Source organism: Prionailurus bengalensis, chromosome A1, assembly GCF_016509475.1.
Source record: "Prionailurus bengalensis isolate Pbe53 chromosome A1, Fcat_Pben_1.1_paternal_pri, whole genome shotgun sequence".
Taxonomy (NCBI): domain Eukaryota; kingdom Metazoa; phylum Chordata; class Mammalia; order Carnivora; family Felidae; genus Prionailurus; species Prionailurus bengalensis.
In genome coordinates this window covers 62,952,888-62,964,706 of record NC_057343.1, presented here as the reverse complement: position 1 = coordinate 62,964,706, position 11,819 = coordinate 62,952,888, and the positions used below count along the sequence as shown (strand labels likewise).

General features: G+C 36.7%; 1 long non-coding RNA gene across 1 annotated transcript; it reads right to left on the bottom strand.

The window, feature by feature from the left end:
* Positions 1 to 2,288: 2,288 nt before the first annotated feature.
* On the bottom strand, positions 2,289 to 9,006 carry LOC122467998. Its single transcript, XR_006293131.1, has 2 exons — positions 8,848 to 9,006; positions 2,289 to 3,294 (listed from the first exon to the last, which is right to left on the bottom strand). It is a non-coding gene; the product is annotated as an uncharacterized LOC122467998 (long non-coding RNA).
* Between the last annotated feature and the right edge of the window lie 2,813 nt (positions 9,007 to 11,819).

Below are 11,819 nucleotides of genomic sequence, written 5' to 3'. Positions count from 1 at the left end.
GCATAATTCCCTTGAGATTAATCAAATTGTTGCATGTACGAATAGTTTGTTACTGTCCATTTTTAAGCAGTGTTCCATGAAATGGACCCATCACAGTCTGTTTAGCCATTAACCTGTTGAAGAACATTTGGGGTGTTTTCAGTTTGAGGCTACCACAAATAAAATATCACATGCCTGTTTTTGTATGAACATAAATTTCCTTTTCTCTGGGATAAATGGCTAGTAGTGAGATTGCTGAGTCACATGGTAAGGGTATTTTTAGTTTTAATTGTTGTTATTCTTTCCTAAGAAACTGAAAAAAAAAATTTTCAGAGTGGTTGTATCTTTTTACATTCTCACTATCAATTGATGAGAAATAATTTCTCTGTATCCATGCTGGCATTTGGTGACATATGGCATTTTATGACGGAGTAATTAGCCTCATTCTGGTGAGACAGTTCACATTAACAGTACATTTATAAGATATTATTAGAGTTTATATTTATATAAATGATAAATTTAAAATACCGCAAATTTGCAAATAAAATATACTGTAAAGTGAAATAGAAGAATGTGTTATTCTTCAGATTATAATGTGTTGCTGCATATGCTTTTAATGTAATTGACAGTACACAGACACAATTTGCAGAATTGCATTAGAACAAATAACACTGCTGTTATTTGGAAAGTTTAAAATAAAATAGTCTCAAAAATTGAAGAATACCAAGCTACGGTAAATTACAAATTTGGCTAGGGGGGCTGTCGTGCTGTCGAAACAACATAAAATGCAGTAAGCATTTCACAATTATTCATCTTTGACAATTTAAAAATTCTTTAACTAATAGTCAAAGTGGATTAAGCAGTCTACCGTGTGGTTTCCCCCTAGTGATATTTTTCTCTACTACTCTGACTTTTAGAACCATTCAAGTCCCGCTGTCGCTTACATGCTTAATTCAATTCAACATTTTGTGTTTAGTTACTATGAAATGCTGGAGTATAACTGTATATCGCCCTATGTTTTTTCATTAATTTTTATGTGGAAGAAAATTAGTATGTTTGCATAATATACATTTGCATATTTACATGATAGCATATGTATGTTTGTGTAAACCTATACCTATATGTATAATACACACACTTCCATATGCATACAGATATGTGTGCATTTTTCCCCAATAAAAATAGCCAGCATGTATCTGGCATTTTGTATTTTTCAGGTATTGTTAAACAGTTTAATAGGTATACTATCTCCTTAATTATCAAACCATCATATAATATATTTTAAAGTGAAGATTCAAAGTTGTTAAGTTTGAATTGAGAAGTCACATAATTACATTATTATCCACTACACCATTTTTTATTAACTTGAACAGGAAGAGGGAAAAAACAAATTAGAATAAATTAGTCACTAAATTAAAAGTGATGTTGAGCTGAATTGCAGCTCTGATAGATGGATTGGCAACTCCCCCCACACCCACCTTACCCCTCAAATTCACACACATACTGAATGATTTTCTTTTAGAATCTAAAAGACTGTTTCATGCACTTGAAAGTGTTTACACTTCTGGTTTTCATATTTTCCTTATTGTTATAGATATTAGTTATTTATAAAATTCAATGATAAAAACCTACTGCCAAAAATTCCTGCTTTGAAGATTTCTGAATTTATATGCATAAATCCACACTGGTTGTACATTCTCCAATTCTTTATTTTTCAGTGAATCTATCTTAAAGCTTCAGTTTCTCCATATTTGACTCTCCTGACTCTACTAATTACAAATTACACATTTACATTTAGTCACCTGTGTGAAACACTAGTAGGCATTTTGCTTCTTCTGTAATGGTGTCTAAATCAGTTGTTATTTTCAGTGATTCTTTTTGTACTATTGACACAAATAAATTGGCATATTATATGTGGAAAATAGTTTATCTAGAAAATCATACCCTAAAAAGAGATCTCTGGTTTTCATTTTAAAAAGAGGGGGTTAAGAAGTGTCACAGTTTACATCAAATAGATGTTTTAAAGCTCATTAATTTTGTTTCTTCAACATTGTGGGAAGCCAATGCAACTAATGCAGTAGCAATGAATTTTAATGCTCAAAAGGAAGATACCGAAAAACATATTGACTACAGTTAATAATACTGTATTGTATACTTGACATTTATCGAGAGTTTATGTTAAGTGCTCTCACTACACACACACACACACACACACACACACTGAACTTTGTGAAGTGGCAGACATGTTAATTAGGTTGATTGTGGTAATCAGTTCACAATGGATACGAATATGAAAACATCACATTGTACACCTTAAACATATACAATTTTTATTTGTTGAGTATACCCTCAGTAAAGCAGGGGAAAAGCCCTGTATTGCATGACAAGCCTCTACAGTGACTTCCTAGGGTCCTGGTATTGGCTCCCTTGTGTAAACCCTTCTCCTTGACTACTCTTAAGTCCCACCCTGAGGATACAGTTTGCCTTCTTGGGCGATAATTTTCCCGTGGGTTGTTACTTTGCCTTGATTTGGTGGTTTGCATTTACACCAGCCAACTGTTCATCTTTTTTTTTTTTTTTTTTCACTTTACCTAAGGTTTTTGTATGCAATTCTCAATCCCTTAAGAGATAACAACAACTTTTGGGTTTCTGTCCAGTGGCAACAGTGGGCCCCACGACCCGTCACTGTGGGAGGGCGTCTGAGGCCCTGAGGCGGGAAACCCAGGTGGACGAGGGGCGGGGCTGGAGCACGAGGAGGGCTGCGGGCGGTGCCGCGGAAGCACCAGCATGTCCTCCGCCCAGCAGGAGGCCGCATCTCAGTGTCTCAGGCCTATGCTCCACCATCCGCCTACCCTCCCACTCGTCTCGGTGGTGTCTCAGCTCCACCTCGGAGCCGAGCTCTTCCTGCCGCGGGTCAGGCGGTGTCTGTGGTGATGGTTGCTGAGCAGTCTTTAGGGTGAGGCCCGAGGTGGCCGCCAGCAGGGCGACGCCGGGAAGAGCAGAACCTATTGGCCCCGCGTGGGTTTAGGCCCAGAAGGCTGACCCGGCCGGTGCCCCGAAGGAGCAGCTTACCGTTCTCAGTGAGGACCCGATCCAGCAACAGCAAGGACTTGAGGCAGTTCATCAAGGCTGCGAGGCTCTCTTCTCTGCAAGAGGACAAACCGAAGAGATGCAGGCCACGCCCATGATGTGTGATGTCATGGGAGCCTCCATCTTGCTGGCGGACCGCTCCAGGGGGTCTTTGCTGGCTTAGTGAAGCAGGTGGCCGCGTTGAGAAAGACCGTGTGCCCAGGAACTGGGGGCAGCCTTGAGGAGCTGCAGGTGGCCTCCAGGAGCAGAGAGTGACCTCCAGTCAGTAACCAGCAAGAAGCTGGGACCCTCAGTCCGCCAACTGCGTGCAAATAATTCTGCCAACAGTCTCTGTCCACGAGCCTAGGAGTGGACTCATCCATTCAAACCACAGTTGGGGGACACCTTGATGTTGAGACCCTAAGCAGAGGACACAGGTAAGCCATGCCCAGACGACTGACCCGCAGAAATGGTAAGAAAATACCTATCTTCTGTTGTAAGTTGCAAATAGACTTTGGTGATTTTGATGCTACGATTGAAAAACGAATATATACATTCTCTGTCCCTGTCTCTCTCTCAAAAATAAATATACATTCAAAAAAAACAACTTACAAAAAGGGAGGGGGGATGCTCCTGGTGGCTCAGTCGTTTGAGTCTGGACTTGAGCTCAGGTCATGATCTGGTCTGTGACTTCTAGCCCCACATCAGGCTCTGTGCTGACAGCCCAGAGCCTGGAGTCGGCTTCAGATTCTCTCTCTCTCTCCCTCTCTCTCTTTCTGCACCTGCCCTGCTCACGCTCTGTTTCTCACTCTCTCAAATAAACACTAAAAAATAAAAACAAAACAAAACTAAACTAATATATATGACTTTAGGCTCGAAATGAAAAAAGATAACTTTCTAAAATATTTTGTAGTTTATATTCTCAGTAACAGGTTTCAGTGAAGGAAAAGAGGCTTTTTAAAAAAGGTAATCAACTGCTTAGTTTCTATTAAATTACTCTCAAATAGGAGAATCATGGAAAATAAACCTGGGAGAGATGACACATCTTCAGCCCCACAAGGAGAATAAACTGGAAGCAGATTTTAATAGCTAACTGACAAATAATGGTTATTTATCCTGGTGAGGAGTTCATTTCAGAGGCAAGAGAAATTTCTACATTTCAAGGCAAATTACAAGAGCTATTAGGTAACCTGTTAGGAATTTTAATGGGGGTTATCAGTTCAAATGCCCATTGTGGCCACGAGGTAATATAAATAAATGAGGTGTGGCAAGAATAAATGCTTATGCAATCATCATGTAAATGGATGCTGCTGCTAACTAGGGGTGTGTGCCCTACTGAAAAAGATAGCTTTCTGCACTGTCCATGTCCAGCAGTTACCATGTGGGATTGAGTCTGTTCTTAGCTGAGATTTTCATCTTTGTAGGAGATTGCAGACGTAGGTGTTTGTAAATATCAAGTAAAAGATATAATTTTAAAACATATTTAAAAATATGTATCTGGAGGGCAGTTTTTTGTGGCTTCTGGTTTACCACAACATTGCTTTGTAGAATGGAACACCAGGGAATAGCCAAAGGAAAGTGAGTCAAAGAAAATCTTCAACTAGGAAAGGAATGAATCATTTTCCTTATGCTGAAAATACTGGATCAAAGATATGTTTGGAGAAATACTACACCAAGATGACAAAATCACCAAACATGGAGGGATGATGTCGGATCAACAATTTTGCAATAGCTGAGGCACCTGGGTGACTTGGTTGGTCAGTTAGGCATCCGACTCTTGATTTTGGCTCAGGTCATGATCTCCTAGTTGTGAAATAAAGTCTTGCCTCTGACTCTGCACCGAGCATGGTGCCTGCTTAAGATTTTTTTCTCACCCTCTGCCCTCTCCCCTGCTTGTGCACTCTCTCTCTCTCTCAAATAATAAATAAATAAATAAATAAATAAATAAATGACTTATTTTTTATTTTTTATTTTTTGCGGTAGAACTCAGAAAAGGATAGGCTGCCATTCACCCATTTGGGAAGGACGGGGGAAAGTAAAAAAGATAAGAAGGAAATAGTGCTTGTATCAACTGCATTAGTGCATTACTGCTTATTTAATTATTTAATCATCTATTTATGTATGCTACCTGCTTTGTCCTATAGTATACTATTAAAGATGAAAAATATTAAATCAGCGTATTTATAGTCAACTGTTACTAACTCTGTGGCCTTAGAATTTACTGGTATGCACATAAAATTGGCCTTAAGATAGAATAACATCTATTAACTTGAAACCAGTGAAATAACTGCACATATAAAGGGAGGGATTATAAACAATATCAGCAGAGATAGAAATACTGGACAAATGTGGGTGGAGCATGGTGTGAAGTGGAATCATCTAGGGATGCACTCCCTGGCAAATTGCTATGAAATTTTGATATCCACGTTTTTCCTTCCAGAGTATATTGCCACCATCTCTGCAAACATTTTTGCTGCCCTTAATTTATTACTATGCGAGAGTCATTTTGAATATATCAAACAGAATGTAATACAGGTGTAGGACTTTTGACTTTGATCACCATGCAGATTTGATTATAAGCATCTGGGTACAGCACTGTAATGTCTTGGAAACAATTTGTTGTCATATGTGACCAGATTGTGCACTAATTTGAGTGTGGATGATATGTAAAGTTTGCCTCTATTTGTTGGGTCTCATTACTAGCCGCTATTTTAAGACTTTGATGTTGCTTCTAAGAATCACCTCTGTAAAATTAGATTTGCATTTAAGCCAGCTGGAATTATTCAGGAATAGATTTCAGACAGGCAAAGAACAGCTGGAATACTGTTCTTCCTACATGGGGTGCCAGGGAAGATGTATGGTTGGGTGTCATACAAGTATAGGAGGTGTTCAATGGCAGATGCCTGTTTTTTAAAAATAATACGATGTAGCAGAATAATGTTGATATATTACGCCTGAACTTTTCTTTTCCTTCAAAAATAGAGTGTTCTAATGATATCTGTCTAATAATAGCCTGAGTTTTTAAGATTTTAATTGAAGAATAAAATACATTAAAAGTTATGGAAGTCATACGTGGGGAGTTTATTTTTCCAAAGTAAACATGTCCATATATGTAATCAACACAGTGATCAAGAACCCGAGGACATCAGTGGCAAAACTCAGGGCATTTCCAGTTATTCACACTCATCTCCAAAGATAATCACTATCCTAATTTCTAGCATCGTGGGTTAGCTTTTACCAGTTTTAAAACTTCTATAATTGAAATTTTACAATTTTTACTTTTTTGTCTGGCTTCTTTCTGGCAATATTATGTGTGTGTTATTTAATCACATTACTGCATGTAACATGTTTTATTTTCTTTTTTTGCCTTTATGTTATTATATAATACTGGATTGTGTCCTCATCCCAAAATATATGTGCTCTACTATTGTAGGAGAGTTGTTCATATCCGTTTTGGGGTGATAACAAATAATGCTTCAATAAATATACATATATATCATTTTGTCATATTTTTATTCATTTGTGATTGAAATGTGCCAGGGAGTAGAAGTGCTGGTTCTGGAAGGTACATAATCATCTAATTTATAAGATACTGCTGTGAAAAGGAGTAAAGGAAACTTGATTTAAAATAGAGTCAAGAAGGGGCGCCTGGGTGGCGCAGTCGGTTAAGCGTCCGACTTCAGCCAGGTCACGATCTCGCGGTCCGTGAGTTTGAGCCCCGCGTCGGGCTCTGGGCTGATGGTTCAGACCCTGGAGCCTGTTTCTGATTCTGTGTCTCCCTCTCTCTCTGCCCCTCCCCCGTTCATGCTCTGTCTCTCTCTGTCCCAAAAATAAATAAACGTTGAAAAAAAAATTTAAAAAAAAATAGAGTCAAGAAGCCATGAAGGGAGAGGTCTTATGCAGGTACCATTTGTTTCAACTCACATGACCAGTAGGAAGAAGGAAGATTTCTACATGCCTCAGTAACAGCAAACTGCCCACCACTGACAGCCAGTGAGAAACTGCCATAAACTCAAACTCTCATTCTCTTCCAATGAAATGTTCAAAATAACCCTCTGTATTCCTCCTAGAACCTAATAAATTCTAGCGTCCTCTTTGTCTCTTTGGACTTGCCTGTGGTTTGCCATAGTTTGCTTGTCCTGAATTGCAATTCCTCTGCTATTCTTGAATAAACTCATCTTTGCTTAATTAGCAAATTACCATTTGTTTTATTTAAGGTTGACATTGCTAAATAGTTTTTCATAATGATTGGATACATATAGAATCCTACCAGGTTTGGCATAAATATTACCACCATATCCACAATTTGTTATTTGTTAGGTTTCTGAATTTTATTAATTTCTCTTGGCATGTTTACCATTGGGATTTAAATTGGATTTTCCTGATCGCTCACAAGTTTGAGTAACTTTTTCATGTCTTGAGGATATTTTACATATTCTTTTTCTCAAGTGCCAATTTTCCATCGGCTTCATTGTTGATGCTATAGCTTCTTGGATTTCAAAATATTTAGATTTCCATATGAACTTTAATTTTTTTGTATTTATTTATTTTTGAGAGACAGAGAGAGACAGAGTGTGAGCAGGGGAGGGGCAGAGAGAGAGAGAGAAAGACACAGAATCTGAAGAGGCTCCAGGCTCTGAGTTGTCAGCACAGAGCCCGATGCAGAGCTGGAACTCACAAGCCATGAAATCGTGACCTGAGCTGAAGTCGGACGCTTAACCGACTGAGCCACCCAGGCGCCCCATATGAACTTTAGAATGTACTTGCCATATTCCAAAACAAAACAAAACAAAATTCTGTGATTTTGAGAATGCCTTCAATCTATAGAGAAATTTTGGGAGAATTGACACTTATAAACATTCAGTATTCCAATTCATGAACATGTATAGTGAAAGCATTTATGCTTCATTCATTTTCTGTATTTTGTAGTTTTCTAAGTGGAATGTTTGAACAATGTTCATTAGGTTTATTTCTAGGTATTGAAGTTTCTTGAGGGTATGGTGAATGGTCTCATTTATTAATTTCATTTTGAATTATTATTATTTTTTTAAAGTTTATTTATTTTTGAGAGATAGAGACAGAGCGTGAGTGGGGGAGGGGCAGAGAGAGAGGGAGACACAGAACTTGAAGCAGGCTCCAGGCTCTGAGCTGTCAGCACAGACGCCAGCCTGTCATGGGGCTCAGACTCATGAGCTATGAGATCATGACCTGAGCCAAAGTCAGACACTCAACCAACTGAGCTACCCAGGTGCCCCAATTTTAAATTATTTTAATGATATATTGAGCTTCATTTGAATTCATTCAGCACACTTCATAAATTCAATTATTGATACCAATTGTTTTGGGCAGATTATTTTGAAATTTTTATGTATAGTATCTTGAGTCTGGAAAAATGACATTTTAATTTTTTCCTCTTTAATCTTTGTGTTCTCCATTTCTTAGTCTTGCATTATTGCATTGGATAAGAGTTAGTTTTAAAGACAAGTTGTGAGAATGGACATTTTGTTTCCATTCTTAGGGAAAAATCCCTACCATTGAATATATTGAATGCTGACAATTTTTGATAGTTACATGTAGGAAGCAGAATTCTATAAGGGTCCCAAGGTTTCTGGCTCCTGATATACATACACCTCCCGTTTATTTTTAAAAAAGCACCCTAACTTTATTTTAATCTAGTTTGCTAACAGATTTTATCACCAGTGAATGTTAAATTATATCACATTAGTTGTCTGTACCTCTTGAGATAATCTTTTTTTCATTTTCTCTTTATGTTTTGAGTTAAAGTTTTGTAACTCTTACCTTCTCTTGGAATTAAACTTCACTTGGTCACGACACTTAAATTATTCTTTTCACATATAGCTTGATTCAGTTTGCTAATATATTGGTTATTTTTCATCTATGATTATGATAGAGGTTGTCTGCTGATTCTCATTCTCTTGATATCCTTGTCAGATTTTGAAATCAAGAATTTGCTGACCTCATAAAGCCAAGGGGGAAAGAAATATGTGTATGTGTATAATTTGGCAGAGAAAACATCTTGGATTTGATAATTAGAAATATTTAGTTATATATTTATATTTTAGTAGATACTGGAATACCCAGTTTTTCTATTATTTATTCTGGTTGGAATGTTCTTTAATTTTTGTCTCGGCAGCCCATAATCTGTGAAAGCCAAAATTTCTGCTCAGCTTCTTAGCCCATTATCAGTTACTTTCTGTTGGAATTTCCAGCTCCCACTTAAATTTGGCAAATGCTCTGAAAGAATTCCTTTCACATTTTCTATTGAGCTATCAAATGAAAACAAAAATAAAATAAAATACTGCCTTATGTTAAAAAGTATATTCATTACAAAGAGTTTATCAGTAGTAAATTTAGTTGTAATTGACTGTATTTCTAACCTGAACCCATGTTGGCTTGAACTAGTTTTGGTTGATGTTAATTAGTGAAGAAAAGTGTAATTAAAAATTTTTTTAATGTTGATTTTTGAGAGAGAGAGAGAGAGACAGAGTGTGAGCGGGGGAGGGGCAGACAGAGAGGGAGACAAGGCATCCTAAGCAGGCTCCAGGCTTTGAGCCATCAGCACAGAACCCAATGCAGGGCTAGAATTCAGGAAACGTGAGATCATGACCCGAGCAAAAGTCTGACGCTTAACCAACTGAGCCACCCAAGTGCCCCCAAAAGAGTAATTTTGTATCTCACCACTACTCTGCTTTTGTTCCTTAATTCTGGGAGAAGAGTGATTACCTGGACACATCCTTCACAATTAACTTTGCTACCTAAGCATCTCCAAATTTTCTTACTCAAAAGTTGTTTATTCATAAGAGCATTGCTCTCACAGTCAAGGGAACCATAAATTCCAACTGTGTGGGGTGACAACAGATGATCAAATAAATAAATGATGAATAAGTTTTAGCAGATACCATCATGAATCGATTCTAAGGAACAAGGATTATATGTTCACTCTTCACCAATGCCTTAGCACTATGGAAGATCCCAGGATTACATGGAACCTCTGGGGAGACCAAGGTTAGGCTAAATTGACTGATAAACTCCTAAATTCATTGAGATTAAATTTCCACCAACTGACAATTTAAAGATTAAATTGGATTACAGAGAAGATTTTAAAAGTTACATTTTTGGACACTTGAGTTAGAGATCTATAATCACACCACACATATATGTACACACACAACTTGTTTTTATTATAGATATTGAATATAGCATTTCTATTATTTGTGTTTTTTTCCAGTTAAATCCTCACAGTCTCATTTCCATTATAGTACATATAGATCTGTATCATTATTTTGAAATACCTCTAAGTGTTTTGTAACATAGACATAATATATTTTATCTAACAATCACCCTAGAGATGGGTGCTAGGAGCATTTCCTGTTTTTATTATCACAGACGATATTGCGAGATGTTTAGTAACTGCTCCTTTTATTTCTGTAGGAAAAGTGGATTTCTGGTCAAAAGGAATATGCATTCGTGACTACCAGATAATTCCCTAGTTTCAATAAACAACTGATGATTGTTTTCCAAAATTTATTGAGAACTTCATTTTTACTATTTTTTGTGTAGTCAGTAATTAGCTACATGAAATCTAAACTAAGTTATATAGAGAGAAAATTATTCTTCATTTCAGGTAAAATAAGAGGGACTGTTTATATTTTTACATACTGTGCTCTGTTTTAATAGTTAATCTTGGTCTTTTTAAAAAATTCTTCGGTTCTAAAATTAAGGTTACTAATAAGCCTTTCAATAAACAGAGTTCCCTAATGACAGATTTCTAGTCTCAATAGTCTTCCTTTGCTCCAGGACATGTTACTAATTACATATCTTCTTTATTTAAATCTTTAGCAGCCTAAATAATACTTTCTAAGGAGATTAACTATGAACACCTTGAACAATAAGTTCTCAGCACAAGCATCTAATTTAACTTTACTAAATATTCACATTTTAGTTGCTTATAACTGGCAACTATCTGATGTTTCAAATGCTTCTTCCTGCATCAGTGTGAACATCAAGATGTGATAAACTCAAACTTAACTAAAAATTTGTAAAATGATGATGTATTTTACCCAAGAATAATTTCTATTTTTCAGGTTTTTTTTTAAATGTTTATTTACTTTGGAAAGAGAGAGACAGAGCGTGAGTGGGGGGAGGGACAGAGAGACAGGGAGACACAATCCAAAGCAGGGTCCAGGCTCTGATCTATCATCACAGAGCCCTACACAGGGCTGGAACTCAGGCACTCTGAGATCATGACCTGAGCCGAAGTCAGAAGCTTAACTGATGGAGCCACCCAGACACCCCTACCCAAGAGTAATTTCTACTTGTTATCAACTTCAAAAATAAATATTAGATCTAAGATGAACATCTGTTTATGGTAAAGTGGCTAATAAAAAATGCCTACAGTTAGAATGGAGGAAATATTTTCACATTTCTTCTAGCATTTTAATGAAAAGTTTATATGAAATATAGCAATTTTCATGAGAATATTTACATGCAGTGTTGTAAATGCTTGATTTGAAATATTTTGCTAAAATTTGTGTCCTCTTTTTTTCTGCGTAATCATTCATAATATAATTAAACAATATGAGAATGTTATTTTTGAGATCTACTTTATGAATGGAAACAATATTTCAAAAGATAGTATATTATTTGTTTGTTTCAATGCTGTTTAAGGATCACTTCAATAACTATAGTTACTATGCCAAATAAAGAATGACTTTGTGTTAAGATGAAACAGAGGCCATATCTCCATTGAT